Raw genomic sequence first — 18,498 nt, forward strand, 5'->3', positions numbered from 1 at the left:
ACCGGTCGGGTTGCACCAAGAGCTGGGATTGAGTTCCTTTTGGGGCATCTTGCTAGTGCTATTTGGAGAGCTTTAAACTAACTCAGCCGAGGTGTGGGAACTAAGAGGAAACATTAGATAGGAGTTCCAGGATGCACAAAATACTGGGAGGGACAGATAGCAACAGAGAATAGTAAGTTAATAAGTGAAGTCAGAGTATCGGAGAAAGTAATGACGTCTAAATCAGGGTTATTGTGCGTGTATGTGAATGCACAGAGTATAGTAAATAAGATTGGGGAGTTACAGGCGCAGATTGCGTTGTTGAAATATGGTGTTGTGCGATTATCTGGAAACCTGGCTCAAGGAAACCTGGGTACAAGGCATACAGAAAAGATAGAAAAGGAGGAAAGGAGGAGAGATGGAGGTATTTGTTTGGGAGATCACTACATTGCTGGAGAGAGAGGATATCCCTGAGGGTCCACAGACAGAATCAATTTGGCTGCAACTAAGGAACAAAAATGGTACAATTACAATGCTCTGTGTAGTTTTTAGACTGTCAACTAGTGAGAAGGATGTAGAAGAATAAATCTACAGGGAAATTACAGAGAGATGCAAACATTATAGAGTAGTTTAAATGGGGGATTTTTAAAAAGGGAAAGGTAGGGCAAACACATCCAGAGCTCCCTGGATGAAAAAGGAGACAGAAATTGAGATAAGGAAGAAAAAGTGTGCTTATGACAGGTGCCAGGTAGAAAATACAGTTTTGAATAAAAAGGTTTACAGGAATGATTCCAGTGATGGGAAACTTCAGATACGAAGATGAAAAAGGTTTGAAAGTGATGTTCAAAATCATGGACAGAGTAGATAAGGAGAAACTGTTCCTACTTGTAAAAGGATCAAATGTAAAATCAAGGACCAATTTAAAGTGATTTGCGAAAGAAGTAAATGTGATGTGAGGTAGGTTCAATCGAGGCATTTAAGAGACCATTAGATGATTATTTGAATATTTTTTATTCGTTTAAGGGATGTGGGCATTGCTGGCTGGCCAGTATTTATTGCTTATACCTAGTTCCCCTTGAACTGAGTGGTTTGCTAGGCCATTTCAGAGTCACCACATTGCTGTGAGGTATGCAGTCACATGTAGGCCAGACCAGGTAAGGATGTTGCCACATTTCCCTCCCTAAAGGGCATTAGCAAACCAGATTGGTTTTTATGACAATTGACAACGGTTTCATGGTCACAATAGATTTTTAATTCTAACTTCTATTGGATTCAAACTTCACATTTTGTCATGTTGGGATTCGAACCCGATATCCAGAGCATTACTGCGATCTCTGGATGACTAGTCCAGTGATAAGACCAGTATGCCACCGCTTCCCTTGCAGTACAATGTGCAGGGCTAAGAGGAAAATTCAGGGAGATAACACTGAGTCATGATGCAAGTTTGGAGAGCCGGTGCAGACAAGATGGGCCAAATTGCCTCCTTCTGCACCGTGACAATTCTGTATAATGGTCACTACACTTCAAAAGTACTTCAATTTCTTTAAAGCACTTCGGAATGTCCCAATTATGTGACAGGAATGATGTAAGTATAATGGCCCATAAATTCCTCGGAGAACCAATCCATGGTAGATTGCCATCCTGTAGTGACTTACCTGTGCTTAAAATGGAAAGCTCCTGTCTTACTTGACCTTCGGACTCAGGCTGGATGAGTCTGAAGGAGCCAACAGTGGCAAACAGCAAACATTATACATGTTGCCAATACAAGGCACCTGCTTGCTATTTGTTAATTGACTGGCTTGAGGCGGTTACTGGGTGGGAACTTGGATGATGCACATCTTATCAGAGTGTTGCATTCCACCATCTGCTCCTTATTGCTCACTGGAATAGATCAGGTTGATGTGTCAATTATGGGAGTAACAAAGGCAATATAAAGTTTAGGATACAATTAGTGAGGGACAATGTCAATAAATAAAACAAAGTACAGGTAAAATCAGGAAGTGCTGGAAATACTCTGGGTATGAAAGCATCTTTCGAGAGAGAAACTCAGTTAACAGTTCTGAAGAAAAGCCATATTCAGCTCCAAAATATATCTCTGTTTCTTTCTCCGCAGCTGCTGCCAGACATACTGGGTGGAATTTTACCGGCTCGCCCCGCCCATCATCTGCATCCGCATCTTCCAGGTGCTCCAGTTTCCTCCCACAGTCACAAAGATGTGCTGGTTAGGTGGATTGGCCATGCTAAATTGCCCCATGGTGTCCAAAGGTTAGATGGACTATCCATGGTAAATGTGGGATTTACAGGGATAGTGCAGAGAGCAGGGTCTGGCTATCACGCAGATACTTTATATTGGCAACAAATGTTTAATGTTTGGTATGGGCCACTGCAATTAAATAAGGCCATAAGACCCTAAGACATAGGAGCAGAATTAGGCCACTCGGCCCATCAAGTCTGCTCCATCATTCAATCATGGCTGATAGTTTTCTCATCTCCATTCTCCTGCCTTTTCCCCATAACCCCTGATCCCCTTATTAATCAAGGAAATATCTTTCTCTGTCTTAAAGACACTCAATGACCTGGCCTCCACAGCCTTCTGCGGCAAAGAGTTCCATAGATTCACCACTCTCTGGTTGAAGAAGTTCCTCCTCATCTCTGTTTTAAAGGATCATCCCTTTAGCCTGAGGTTGTGCCCTCTGGTTCTAGTTTTTCCTACTAGTGGAAACATTATCTCCATGTCCACTCTATCCAGGCCTCGCAGTATCCTGTAAGTTTCGATAAGATCCCGCCTCATCCTCCTAAACTCCAATGAGTACAGACCCAGAGTCCTCAACCGTTCCTCATACAACAAGCTCTTCATTCCAGGGATCATTCTTGTGAACCTCCTCTGGACCCTTTCCAAGGTCAGCACATCCTTCCTTAGATATGGGGCCCAAAACTGCTCACAATACTCCAAATGGGGTCTGACCAGGGCCTTATACAGCCTCAGAAGTACATCCCTGCTCTTGTATTCTAGCCCTCTTGACATGAATGCTCGCAACACCAGGTTACAGTCTTGGTTAACCTGGTGTTGAGACTACTTACTGTGCCTACCCCAGTCCAACGCCGGCAACTCCACATCATGACATGAATGCTAACATTGCATTTGCCTTCCTAACTGCTAACTGAACCTGCACATTAACCTTAAGAGAATCTTGAACAAGGATTCCCAAGTCCCTTTGTGTTTCTGATTTTCTAAGCATTTTCCCATTTAGAAAATAGTCTATGCCTCAATCCCTCCTTCCAAAGTGTATAACCTCACACTTTTCCTCATTGTTTTCTATCTGCCACTTCTTTGCCCACTTTCCTAGCCTGTCCAAGTCCTTCTGCAGCCCCCCTGCTTCCTCAATACTACCTGTCTCTCAATATATCTTTGTATCAGTTTCAAACTTAGCAACAGTGCCTTCAGTTCCTTCTTCCAAATCGTTAATGTATATTGTGAAAAGTTGTGGTCCCAGCACCAACCCTTGAGGCACACCACTAGTCACCAACTGCCATCCTGAAAAATACCCCTTTATCCCCACTCTCTGTCTTCTGCCAGTCAGCCAATCGTCTATCCATGCCAGGATCTTACCCTTAACACCATGGACACTTAACTTATTTATCAGTCTCCTATGTGGCACCTTGTCAAAGGCCTTCTGGAAATCTAAATAAATCACATCCACTGGTTCCCCTTTATCTAACTTCCTTATTATCTCTTCAATGAACTCTCACAGATTTGTCAGACATGAACTCTCCTGTATGTAATTGATACCATTTGGTGTATGAAGGGTAAAGGCCTAAATGTGCTGGCTGGACTGAATAACCTGTTTCTGTGTTGCATTGTCTTCTCCTGTTGGTTCCCAAGGAAAGAGGTGGTCAAACACATTGTGCAGTCTTAGCCAAGTAGCTCACAGCTAGCTACATCACCCATTTCCACACTGGTGTATGGAGGGCATTAGCTATGAGGAGAGGTTGGAGAAACTTGGTTTGTTCTCACTGGAACGACGGGGGTTGAGGGGCGACCTGATAGAAGTCTACAAGATTATGAGGGGCATGAATAGAGTGGATAGTCAGAAGCTTTTTCCCAGGGTGGAAGAGTCAATTAGTGGGGGGCACAGGTTTAAGGTGTGAGGGGCAAGGTTTAAAGGAGATGTACGAGGCAAGTTTTTTACACAGAGGGTGGTGGGTGCCTGGAACTCGCTACCGGGGGAGGTAGTGGAAGGTATCAGATACGATAGTGACTTTTAAGGGGCATCTGGACAGAAACATGAATAAGATGGGAATAGAGGGATATGGTCCCCAAAAGGCTAGGGGGTTTTAGTTCAGATGGGCAGCATGGCCAGTGCAGGCTTGGAGGGCCAAAGAGCCTGTTCACATGCTGTAATTTTCTTTGTTCTCTTTATTCTTTGGTAAACACCATCACAGATACATTCATTCTGGAAGAGAAGGAGAATGATCAGTTAGTCAGGAAGGACCACTTGATGAAGCACAAGTCAAAAGGAGGAGGAACAAATGTTTGGAGAAGCTGCAACCCGCTTGTTGGAGGTCCTGTTCAAATGCAGGGATTTTGACTTCAGAGGAGCTGTCTATCAGCGCAGTTCAGCTCATTGTCCACATTTCATGCAGTTGCTTGAGATGATGCAAAGCAGCCTGTGGATTTTGGGGGTCACTAATGGGTTCCTGAAAGTGTGTGGCCCGGCACTAGCATAATACCCGAGGCCTCCGCAGCAGAGTCCCACATAACCAATCCCCTAAACTTTCACAACAAATGCTTCGACCGGGGCTCTAAAGGTCTTGGGCTCCGATGTACAGCATTCTGGTTTGTCTGAATCAGATTGAGGATGTTGCAATTAAATAGAATTTGCAGCACAGAGAGGCCATTCAGCCGACTGGGCCATGCCCAAACACGGGTCTCCTCCCACCCTACTTCAATTCATCCTATCGGCATGTTCTCCCCTGATACTTATTCCCTTGAGCAGCCCTCAAATCTGTCTTTGGTATTTGTCTCAACCACACCTAATGGGAGCGACTTCTTCATTCTCGCCATTTTTGATCAGGTTTCTCCTGAATTCCACATTAAGTGAAGGCCTCAGCAGTGCCCAGCTGCCTGCTCCTACGCATCGAGTGAAAGCCCAGCAGCAGCAGAGTGACAGGTTCTGGCACAGACAAGGGAAGGTTTACGTGGGCAATACCACATAGCTATCAGTTCAGGTTAATCCAGATGAGTCACAGTATGTGGAAGCGCAGGCAGCCACCATGTCAATAAATGTGAAGCTATATACTGGCTGAACACAGGAAGGTACTGAATCACCTCCATCCCTAAAGACAGACACAAGCTGCCTCCATTGAGAGAAATACTTAGGAGAAACTGAGAATCAGGAGACACATAGAGGAAAAATATAAAATCTACTGAAAACCCTACACCCACACACTCTGAAATACAATGTGATTTTACAGTTTCTGCACTGTAATGTAATTTTGAGACACTGTTGTGGATGTTGAATCAAGGTGCTGTCAATAGTGGTGGTGTTTCTACTGGACACATTCAGGCATGTGGTTGAAGAACTGCGAGAGATTAGATAATTCATACATTTAAACGAAACTTCAGTTCAAAAATCATAGAATCCCTACATTGCAGAAGGAGGACATTCGGCCCATCAAGCCTGCATGGACAACAATCCCACCCAGGTCCTATCCCCATGACCCCACATATTTACCCTGCTAGTCCCCCTGACACTAAGGGGTAATTTAGCATGGCCAATCCACCTAACCCACACATCTTTGTGGACTGTGGGAGGAAACCGGAGCACCCGGAGGAAACCCACGCAGACACGGGAAGAACATGCAAACTCCATACAGACAGTCACCCGAGGCTGGAATTGAACCTGGATCCCTGGGGTTGTGAGGCAACAGTGCTAACCACTGTGCCACCGTGCCACTGTGCTGCCCGTTTCTACAGAATAAATTTTGTGCTTGCATTCGGAGAACTACTAGAGATTAGCTGATTCATGCATTTAAATGAAACTTCAGTCATTAGGGCTATAAAGTTTTTGCTGGATGTTCCGTTGGTGATGCAGATTTGCCTTCTGGCTTTTGGGTATTAGCCTTCTTCTGCTATTGGTTGCATCTGTCTGTTTTCTCCATTCCAGGCCTTGGCAAGACCTCCTGTATATTTTGTTGCACATTTCAATAAGACATCTGCGATTGACTTAAGACTTTTGACAGACACTTTTGCAGTTGCTTGGAAGAAGTCAGCAATTTCAACATCCAGGGCAGCGACTTACCTTGAAAATCACTAACACTCTCATAGAAATGGTTTTGAGGTCTGGACGCAGAAGCGTACAAAGGTCGAGTGAAGGGCACCATGGGGAATCACGAGCTTGCATTAACCTGGGCCCGTCAGGAGCCAGCAGATGGTAGGGATATAGCAGCTGAATACCACAGAGTGTTTCTGTGTTACGTTATGATGCACATTGTTCCTTGGGTCCAAAAAAAGGCCCCAGGTCTCAGCATCCCATAAACTAAGATATCAGCATTCAATGAGCAGCTGCACATTAGGTGTCATCGGGCACATTATCAGTCCCATGATAAAATACAAAAATTGTTTGTGTGCATCTAATAATATCACAACAGCCTTTGATACTATAATCCTTCCGGTTGCCGGGTCTGGATTGTTAACAGTTCATTGGGTACTTGGGATGGCTCACATCTAAGGTATAATTTGCATGGAATTCAGCCCAAATGACATAAAATGTGGATTATATTCATTGTTGTCTTTATCCTGAGGCAATTCAATCTAATTTAAGCCTAACTATATCACTGTAAACATAGTGCTGGCATGTTTTCAGCTAAGCAAGCTATTTCTAGCCTCTACTATTATTGTCAGGCAATAAAAGGTACATGTGAGGCGTTCACACTGATATGTACTCTCATTAGTCCTATCATTTAGGAGAGGTGATGGTCTAGTGGTATTATCACTAGACCATTAATGCAGAAATTCAGCTAATGTTCTGGGGACCTGGGCTCGAATCCTGCCATGGCAGATGGTGGAATTTGAATTCAATTTTTAAAAATTTGGAGTTAAGACTCTAACCGATGACCATGAAACCATTGTCGATTGTCGGAAAAACTCCTCTGGTTCACTAATGTCCTTTAGGGAAGGAAATCTGCCCTCCTTACCTGGTCTGGCCTACATGTGACTCCAGAGCCACAGCAATGTGGCTGACTCTCAACTGTCCTTGGGCAACTAGGGGTGGGCAACAAATGCTGGCCAGCCAGTGATACCCATGTCCCATGATTGAATAAAAAAAATTAATCAAAACACCTTCCCAGTTTGCGATGAAGAGCTGTCATAGGAGGACAAGCGATCCAATCTCTTTATTGTATAGTAAAGTTTTTCTATAGAACATAGAACAGTACAGCACAGAACAGGCCCTTCGGCCCACGATGTTGTGCCGAGTTTATCTGAAACCAAGATCAAGCTATCCCACTCCCTATCATCCTGGTGTGCTCCATGTGCCTATCCAATAACCGCTTAAATGTTCCTAAAGTGTCTGACTCCACTATCACTGCAGGCAGTCCATTCCACACCCCAACCACTCTCTGCGTAAAGAACCTACCTCTGATATCCTTCCTGTATCTCCCACCACGAACCCTATAGTTATGCCCCCTTGTAATAGCTCCATCCACCCGAGGAAATAGTCTTTGAACGTTCACTCTATCTATCCCCTTCATCATTTTATAAACCTCTATTAAGTCTCCCCTCAGCCTCCTCCGCTCCAGAGAGAACAGCCCTAGCTCCCGCAATCTTTCCTCATAAGACCTATCCTCCAAACCAGGCAGCATCCTGGTAAATCTCCTCTGTACTCTTTCCAGCGCTTCCACATCCTTCTTATAGTGAGGTGACCAGAACTGCACACAATACTCCAAATGTGGTCTCACCAAGGTCCTGTACAGTTGCAGCATAACCCCACGGCTCTTAAACTCCAACCCCCTGTTAATAAAAGCTAACACACTATAGGCCTTCTTCACAGCTCTATCCACTTGAGTGGCAACCTTTAGAGATGTTATTCTATGTTATTATTAGTTTGCTGGTAGTCATCCAATTCGAGAGAGAATGGTCTGCACCCAGGGTGTCTGTCACTTCTGCATTTTTGTGGCTGTAGTGATTGATTCATGACGGGCAGTCCCTTCCGCAGCTGGGACAGATGAAAAGCACTGGCCCAAGGTCAACTGATTTTTTTTGTCATTTTGGCTGATTCTCTATTTCCGCTATCTGGTCATTTTGTTTGTTCTCTGCTTTTTCCACACCCTTCCTGACTGTTTGTGTCCAAGCACTCCAGTCAGCGTTGACGTCTTCCCATGCATCAACTCCAATCCTGATCAACTCGACATCTCACTTATTCTTACGTATGGGCAGCAAGGTGGCACAGTGGTTAGCAGTGCTGCCTCACAGCACCAGGGACCCGGGTTTGATTCCCGGCTTAGGACACTATGTAAAGTCTGCACGTTCTCCCCATGTCTGCGTGGGTTTCCTCCGGGTGCTCCAGCTTCCTCCCACAGTCTGAAAGACATGCTGGTTAGGTGCATTGACCCGAACAGGCGCCAGAGTGTGGCGACGATGGGATTTTCACAGTAACTTCATTTCAGTCTTAATGTTCATTGCAGTGTTATGGCACTAATAAATAAACTTTAAACTTTATTGCAGATGTGGGCATCCGGATGGTCTTTTGCCGGTAGTAAGCTTGTCAAAGAGCATGCTTTTGGAGATGTGTCCAAGCATAGCATTTTCCTGAATTGAAGAAAATTTAGAAGTATTACAATTAGTAAAATATTCTAACATGTAGTGTGTCCAGGTCACTGTCAATTTTGCATTTATTGATTTGATTTGATTAGATTTGATTTATTATAGTGACATGTATTAACATACAGCGAAAAGTATTGTTTCTTGCACGTTATACAGACAAATCATACTGTTCATAGAGAAGGAAACGAGAGGGCACAGAATGTAGTGTTACAGTCATAGCTCGGGTGTAAAGAAAGATCAACTTAATGCAAGGAAGTCCATTCAAAAGTCTGACAGCAGCAGGGAAGAATCTGTTCCTGAGTCGGTTGGTACGTGACCTCGGACTTTTGTATCTTTCTCCCCATGGAAGGAAGTGGAAGAGCGCATGTTCGGGGTGCGTGGGATCCTTAATTATGCTGGCTGCTTTGTCGAGGCAGTGGGAAGCGTAGACTGAGTCAATGGATGGGAGGCTGGTTTGCGTGATGGATTGGGCTACATTCACGACCTTTTGTAGTTCCTCGCGGTCTTGGACAGAGCAGGAGCCATACCAAGCTGTGATACAACCAGAAAGAATGCTTTCTATGGTGCATCTGTAAAAGTTGGTGAGAGTCGTAGCTGACACGCCAAATTTCCTTATTGGCAGAATAGCTGAAAAACATTCATTCTTCATTACACTTACAGTTGCCCATGAACTTTCCATGGGTTTTTAAGCAGCAATATATGGTACTTAGAGATTATTTTCAGCTCAAAGCTCTCTACAAGGAATCTATGTGACCTAGACTCAATTAATCTCTACAGTTACTAAAAGTGATCTCTGCTGTTATTTTGGAGGGGGCACAGGGGCCATGAGTCATGACCTGCCCTTGCTAATTCTGGTGGATGAGTTTGGTGCTGCCACCTCATCCCCATGGTTGTAGTGTAGGACTGAGAGTCCGCCATGCTGCTGGTGGCCTCTGCATTCAGCAGGGAGCTGAGCAGTATTCAAAAAGAGCCCTTGGTGGAGAGAGCCTTCTATTCTTCCAGGCAGTCTGTCCCTCTTATGGGGAAGCTGCACTGAGTTATAAGAGGCTGCAATTATAAGCAAGGTAAATGGAACACCAGGTCAGGAGGAGAGCTCCAGGGTTATGATGCTGAGCTGGAGGCCTTAGTGCTGGAGATGGACAGAAGTAAGGATACCATGGTCTGACTCATGGCTCAGAGGAGAGGGGTGGGAGGATCTCAAGGACTGCCTTTGGAAGGAATGTGATCAGGGAGATCAATTGATGGTGTCCGAATCCAAGAATCTAACAAAACAGTCTCAAGGGGACGAAAAAGAACAAGAGCAGAGCACTGGTGGAGATGTCCTATCACTAGATCTGATGCAGGCAGTAACCAGCTCAGATGCTGGCAGTACACATATCTTAGAGTTGAGGCAGGCACTGGGTAGCTGTGGGCTGCAGCCACATCAGGACGAGAGGATGTTTCACGTGCCAGCTCCTCAGAGGTCAAAGCCTGAGACACATTTGGCTGCCGAGGACTCTGCAGAGGCGACATACAGACGATCACTATTGGGCATGCACACCGAGGCTGGGATTTTATGGGGTAATGATGGCCCCACCCACCCCCCCAGCTGGGAAGTTGGGGGAAACCTTGCCCCTGGACGCCATGACTAGATTTTATGTTGAGCAGGTAATTAGTCACCTGCAGTCATGGCTTCTCCCCCTTGAGGAGAGGATTTCCAGCTCCAAAGACCTGCCTGCCAATCAGAGGACCCGAAGCTTTTCAGTCCTAGGAGAGCCGCCAGCCGAGGGCCTTCGAGCAGACGCCAGGAGTGAAGGTACGAAGGGATCGGGTCCTTCCAGGGCTAATCAGTCAGGGCCCTGGCGAGAGAAGCTGATCTTGGGAGGGGATTGGGGGCGGGAGGGTGTTCTTCTCTTTTATTAAGGGCAGTGCAGCACCCATCTTGCAGCTCGATGGGTGATCTTGTGTGCATGGTGTGCAAATGCGTTGAATGGACCGACATGATCCAAATTTGGAAAGTGGATTGATCCGGTTGTGTGGTGTCAAGCTGTCACCACTTCAGCTGTTTCCAGCAACACAGATGAAGGAGAACATGTAGATGTAGTGTATTTGGATTTCCAAAAGGCATTCGACAAGTTTACTACACATGCAAATAATGTTAATCTCACCCCCAGAAAATGCAAACTGGAAGTAAAATTTAAATATTTAATTCCGTGTAAAATCACAGTCCAAATCTTCAGCAACAACTAAATTTTGAAGGAGTGAGACTCCATACTTATAAAATTGTATTTTCAAGGTCAAAGAGACTGTCAGCAGTTAAAATTTATCACATCATTAAAACAGTGGTTAGCATTGCTGCCTCACAGCGTCAGGGACCCAGTCGGATTCCCAGCTTGGGGCACTGCCTGCGCGGAGTCTGCACATTCTCCCCGTGTCCGCGTGGGTTTCCTCCCACAGTCCAAAGATGTTTAGGTGCATTGGTCATGCTAAATTCTCCCTCAGCGTACCCGAACAGAGGATTTTCACAGTAACTTCATTGCAGTGTTAATGTAAGCTTACTTGTGACACTAATAAATAATAACTCACGTACATCTGAATGAATCAGCCTTAAATATTCCCAGCGCGTTCCGTGGGTAACTAATGGGGAAACACCTTACCTTTGCATTCTTCATCAATTTGAATGGCGAACATCTCAGCTGGATTGCTGCTGTAATGTAGCTTGTGGAAGAGCAAGCTAAATCCGTATTGCCGTGTTTCACTGCGCATGTGGGACACCATAAATCACTATGCATTTATTCCATTGTAAGCGGTCACTGTTATAAGCTTCGATGTTATTTCAATCGCAAAATCCAGTTCTGAATCCTTGTTCATTTGTGCCACATAACTGCAGTTGCTGGCAGCTGATACGATGCAGGAGAAAGCCCCAAAGATTGATCTCTGTATGATTAGGCACCTTCCTTTATAATGTTGACTCTGGGAGGCAGAAAGGAATTATTTTGCAGTAGAGTGTGTTGACAGGGAGGATACTTTATATGGCTCCTCAATTAGAAAGGGTGTCATATGTTCCATCAAAGGCAGTAAAATATCAGAGAGTATTCAGTCCATGTTATATGCATTTTGTTTGCCGTTTGTATCTTTAAGTTTGTTACATTTTAACAGCTGAATCATTCCTATTAGGAGGGGGAAGGAGGTATAATGATGTCTTCCAACCACAATAAATTCAGGCACTTCTTTTCCACTGTCAGATTGTTTATATTTCTGCTTCAAGAAGCACACAGCCGCAGTACAATATTTGAGGCATGATCCAATCCATTTGTGTCGGTAACTAATAACCCCTTGAATACTTGTTGCTAAAATTCTTCTGTGCACTATTTTTAGTGCAAGGAGCAATGTATCTACATCAAATTACTCTATACGTGTGACATTTGACTGTTAACGTACACGTCCGCCAACATTTATTGAGCAGTCAACCACTTCATGATCAACAATACAAACAAAAGATTGGGCCAAAGTGACTGATTTTCTTCTTTATTCTAATTGGAGGGTGTTTTTTCACCATTTGTGGGATTGTTTATCCAACTGTTTTTAAACAATATATTTGAAAAATGATAAAGGTAGGAGACAGATTTTCCTCTGTCGCTCTGGAGCTCCAAATAATCACCAGGGTATAAGCATAAAAATAAATCAAATGGGGAGGATCTCTATGGTGGCACGGTGGTTAGCACTACTGCCTCACAGCGCCAGGGACCTGGGTTCGATTCCCAGTTTGGGTCACTGCCTGTGCGGAGTTTGCACATTCTCTCCATGTCTGTTTGGGTTTCCTCCGGGTGCTCCAGTTTCCTCCCACAGTCCGAAAGCCGTGCAAGTTCAGTGCGTTGGCCGTGATAAATTCTCCCTCACTGTAGCCGTACAGACGCCGGAGTGTGGCAACTAGGGGTTTTTCCACAGTAACTTCATTGAAGTGTTAGTGTAAGCCTACTTGTGACACAGATAAGTAAACTTTACTTTTTATCCACGGTAAATGGATAGCAAATCAGGGAAGCTGCAATTCGGACTCCGGTTGCTCAATCTCTGTACTAGCCTCATCCTGATGAGAATTCAAGCTGGACTGAAGTTTCAAGCTCGCTGCTGGAACACTGCTCCACCGCTTTTTCCAAACATTATTGTTTTCCCTCAATATGTTTTGAATTTTAAAAAACCACAACCTGTGCCAGGCTAGTATCTAAAAAGTATTGCAGCATGCCTTGCTTAAACATACCCCTTGATTCCAATAAATGTTCCTGTTTGACACACATCTGAGGGTTGAATTGCTCACCCTGACAAAATCTCAAAGGATTTCTCACAAGGAGTCCGGGATGGACACTAACATTGAACATGGCTGCAGCTTTCAGAGTCACGCAGACAATTCAGCAGGGGATTAAAAACAAAAACACTGCTGCAGTTAAATACTCAGCAGGTTCGGCAGCATCTGCACAGAGAGAGAAACCGAGTTTAATATTTTGTTTCGAGTCAATGAGACGGGGAGGGGGTGAGGGAGAGGGTGGGGGGAAGGGGTAGGCAAGGGGGAAAGGAGGGGAAAAGGGGAGAGGAGGGAGGAGAAGGGGAGAAAGCTGGTGGGCGGGGGGCTAAACGAGGGAAGGGAGGAGTTAGGGATAGAGGAGGGGAGGTGGGGAAAGGAGGGGAGGGAGGAAGTGGGGGTAGAGGAGGGAAGTAGTAGAGGAGGGGAGGGAGGAGGTTGTGAGGAGAGGGGAGGGAGGAAGCGGGGAGGAGAGGAGAGAAGTAGGGGAGGGAGAAGGTGCGGGGAGAAGCGGGAAGGGAGGAGGTGGTGTAGAGGAGGTGGTGAGGGGAGGGGGCGTGAGGGATAAAGTGGGGGATAGATGAGGGAAGTAGAAGAGGAGGGGAGGGAGGAGGTGTGGGGAGAGATGGGAAGGGAGGAGATTGCGTAGAGGAGGTGGTGGGGTGAGAGGAAGCGAGGGAGGAAGTGGGGGTAGGGGAAGGAGGATGTGGGGCTAGATGAGGGGATGGAAGCTGGCCTTCCGAGCCAGAGGCTCCATTAGTCAGGAGGTTGCTCCATGTTCATCAGGTTCTGCCTGCTTGTCCTTTCAAATAAAAATCAAGTCATGTTCATCTCTCTAAGGGTGCCTCCATTTTTAGGGGCCTTTGTGTTCTTTTAGCGACCTCAACAGTGGCCATATCTTTCAGTGGCGCTGCTGCCAAGGCTCTAGGGCCTTCAGATTGGGTTGGGAATGTGGAAGGTCTTCTTCACAGGTAGCCTCCCTCCACCTGCCAGCTTATTACCTCCTCCTCTTGACAACACGCCAGGTCATGTCACACCTCATACGAATGCTGATTAGGTGCATTGGCCATGGTAAATTCTCCCTCAGTGTACCCAAACAGGTGCCGGAGTGTGGCAACTAGGGGATTTTCACAGTAACTTCATTGCAGTGTTAATGTAAGCCTACTTGTGACACTAATGAATAAACATAAAAAACATGTGTTGATCTCCAACCCAGAAACCAACCCGACGATGAGACCGTCACCATTTTGGAAAAACCTCCCCTGTTTTTCTCTCTTCACATGTGCTGCCAGATCTGCTGAGCATTTCTTTATATTTCCGATTTCCAGCATCTGCAATATTTTGCTTTTCTCAAATTATTAAGAATCTGGCCCTCGGAGTCTGGCTCTTATTAATAGTTGATCCAAAAAAAAAAAGACATTTTATTTGGATAATTGGAAGGCTACAATGGAGATCTGGGCAATCTTTCAAGGAAGTCAAGCGGTGTAAAATATATTATGTTGCAAGGGGACCATGGGAGCATAAAGCTGAAAAAAAGAACCGAATCCATCATTATAGTAGATTTTTATGACCTGCCTCCACCATATGTCCTTAATTGCTTATTGGAGGATTTATGAGAAAGGATTATGAATGGAATGAATAGGACACTATGATAAAGACAATCTTTTAGTTTGGGGTGGAAGAAATGGGTACAGATGGCAACCCATCCCTCGCTGTGGTTGTTATGTTCTCATCATAGAATCCCTACAGTGAGGCAGGAGGCCATTCAGCCCATTGAGTCTGCACCACAATAATCACACCCAGGCCTTATCCCCGTAACCCCACATATTTACCCTGCTAATCCCTCTTAGATACGCATCCTGAGACACTAAGGGGCAATTTAGCATAGCCAATGCACCTTGGACTGTGGAAGGAAGCCGGAGCACCCGGAGGAAACCCACGCAGATACAGGGAGAACGTGCAAATTCCACACAGGCAGTGACCAAGCATTGAACCCAGGTCCCTGGTGCTGTGAGGCAGCAGTGCTAACCACTGTGCCACCGTGCCGCCCCGCTTCTCTTCTCTTCTCTTGAACACTAGGCAGTAGGCACTAGTCCCTTCAAGATACATTCTTCCATTCTCAAAATATTATCTCTGTCCATAAAACAACCCCAAAATGTAAAGGTTTTGAACATATTTTGTTGGCCACCCCATGTTTGCAATATACCAGCACTGCCCGATTATTTTCACATCTCAAAGCAGAAGCAAGAATTCTCCAGTCTCGCTGCCAGCGAGAATGGAAAATTTGGCACTCGGCTAAATCTCCGTTCACTGCAGTAGGATGGGAGAATCCCAGCTGTGGACGAGGTCGGAGAATCCAGCCTAAGGTTTATTTAAACTGTCTTTGAGCCTGTCATGGAACAATGCAGGAGAAACCAACATGTTGAGGCAGTAAGAGACTGAAATGAAACAGGTGTGGAGACAGTCAGATCTGGGATTCACATTTTCCCTGGAACAGTGAAGTTTCTAATGTTGAGAGCCACATGATGCACCGGATGAAGCAAGAAATATATTTGGTCAATTCATCATCTTACACACAATGTAGCAGATTGAAAATGTACTGTTAGAACTGTCACAATCACCGCAGGGCAGGAAGACATTATCTGACAGGCTTTTAGAAACATAGAACATAGAAAAACTACAGCACAAAACAGGCCGCTCGGCCCCACAAGTTGTGCCGAACATATCTCTACCTTTTAGGCCTACCTATAACCCTCCATCCTATTAAGTCCCATGTACTCATCCAGGAGTCTCTTAAAAGACCCTATTGACTTCGCCTCCACCAACACTGATGGCAGCCGATTCCACTCACCCACCACCCTCTGAGTGAAAAACTTCCCCCTAACATTTCCCCTGTACCTACCCCCCAGCACCTTAAACCTGTGTCCTCTCGTAGCAGCCATTTCCACCGTCGGAAAAAGCCTCTGAGAGTCCACCCGATCTATGCCTCTCGATCTATGCCTTTTCTTCTATCCTGAGCTTTAGAATCTCTTAAGAAATTTACATGAGAAGTTCAACCTTATTACATGGATGTGGAATCCCTGACCATCTAGCACCACGGCAATTGGGAAGTACATCAAGGCTCGGGGAAGAAATTATCTCTCATCCTCCTCAGGTTTGGCAAAGACAGTGGTGGCCAGAGATTTAAAAATGTTCTTTGAATGCAGGAATGGCTATCCTTAATTGGTAATTGGGTGGCAGAGTGGCTCGTACTGCTGCCTCACAGTGCCAGGGACCCAGGTTCGATTCCCAGCTTGAGTCACTGTCTGTGTGGATTCTGCACGTTCTCCCTGTGTCTATGTGGATTCCCTCCGGGTGCTCGAGTTTCCTCCTACAGTCCAAAAGGCATGCTGGTTAGGTGCGTCAGCCATGCTAAATTCTCCCTCGGTGTACCTGAACAGGCACCGGAGGGTGCTGACTATGGAATTTTCTCAGTAACTTTATTGCAGTGTTAATGTAAGCCTACTTGTGACACTAATAAATAAACTTTACTTTAATTTGCTCGTTCTTGCAAAGAAGGGGATAATCAGAAAATGTTTGTCATGGTTCACTTCTAACTTTAATAGAAGGAGAAATGTTCTCATGGCCAGACAAAATTAAAAATTATTGTGAGGAGGACCCTAATAGACACCTGTTGTTGGAATACTTGCTGCATTTTAGAAATCTCTCATTTTATCTCAGATGTTCCAATACATTATTTTATATTGGAATGTGATGCGTCTGTTCACTCCAGAGTATAGTTTAAACATATACTGCATCCTGTTGCACAACAATATGTGTCATTGATTCTTTTGTTTGCATTTTTAGAATGAAAATTTAACAAGCAATTAATTTATTTTAGTAATCCCGCTCCTTATTAAAGTTGGTTTTACGATGGACTATTTCTGCTATACGGAATATATTTATGGAGTAGGAATTGAGAATACCCAGTTGAATATGTATCATGTTAGCAAGCTCCAGGTCCCCAGGCATGGACCTGCCACAAAAAATATATTGCATTGTGCTTTATGAGGCAAAAAATGAAATCCATCCAGATAAGCTGTCAGTGATTTCACTCAAAGCTGTACTGGCACTTTAGAATTCAATAGAAATCCAAAAATGCTAGGATTAAGCTAATCAGGATTAATGTTGTGTTTGGTATGCTTATGACATTCTCCCTTGTCTGGATTCCCTTTTTTGAAACTTATGCTGTAAGAAACATCCAGACTATCAGATGCGGCTGCCAGTAACCAGATTCCTTTCAATAAGACAGTTGCTAACTTGATTTACACAAGGTTCTGGTTAGCATTCTGAATGCTGAGTTATAACCTGCTCATTTCCTTTATTAAGTCAGTAATATAGCCATAGAGGCCTGGAGGTCCTCAAACCCACAGATTTCTCATGCACTACGAAACAAATTGTGGCTATTATAATCTTTCTACAGATGTTATAATCTGTATTCCAGTGACTGCATTTTCATATCTTCTGTCCTGTAGGCTATGGCTTCATATGAATGAAATAATTTGAATAATTCAAACATGGCTGTGTACAAATCTTGAGCTAACTCACTCATTTTAGTGCAATTAAAATCCAATGATTTGAACTATTTTTTCAACAGTAATCAGTTTTGGCGCTTTTAATTCGTGGGACATTGTGCTTAAGTTGCAATTTATGCGTTTCATAATAGAGCAACTTTGCAAAAAAAAGTTACACACCATTATTATAAACAACCAATTATGTATGTTTACACTTTTCGTTATAAGAGTATTAATAGCTCTAAATTTGAAATCTATCAACACTAAATTGTGCCTGGAAATTCGCCAGTGTTTCTCCTGGAACAAAACTTTAACCACTTTAGGTGTCAGTCGTGACCAAATGCAAGCATTCTCATTTCCGAATCAGAAGGTTGTGGGTTCATTTTCCAATTTCAGTGGATTTAAACACAAAATTTAAGTTAATAGCAGTACTGAAAAGGAGATCTTGTGGTGTGGTGGTATCATCCCTAACCTCTGGTTCAGAGGCTATCTGGGTCCAAGTACAACTTTAGGTTTTTATCACCACAGAAGGTGCATTCACAACAAGGCCGAACAGGTTGATTATCAGCCTGTAGGTTCTTCCAATTCATGTGATGGCAGGAGGTATGAGCGAGAGAGGTTCCTGGTCAGTCAAGCAGCAGGAAGCAGCAGCACACCACTGCACTACTTTGCTGAGCACAATCACGCACCAAGCCAATAGAAGCCCATGGTCGCCAACGCTCTCCTAGGGCATAGTACCCAGAGAAGGAGCAGTACTGAAGCAATGCACTGTTGGAGGTACTGCCTTTCAGTTGAGATGTTAAACTAAGGCCCCATCTGCCCCCTCACGTTGTTGTTAATAATCCCCACGGCACTAATTCAAAGAT

The sequence above is a fragment of the Mustelus asterias genome, chromosome 5 (genome assembly GCF_964213995.1).
Source record: "Mustelus asterias chromosome 5, sMusAst1.hap1.1, whole genome shotgun sequence".
Lineage (NCBI taxonomy): Eukaryota > Metazoa > Chordata > Chondrichthyes > Carcharhiniformes > Triakidae > Mustelus > Mustelus asterias.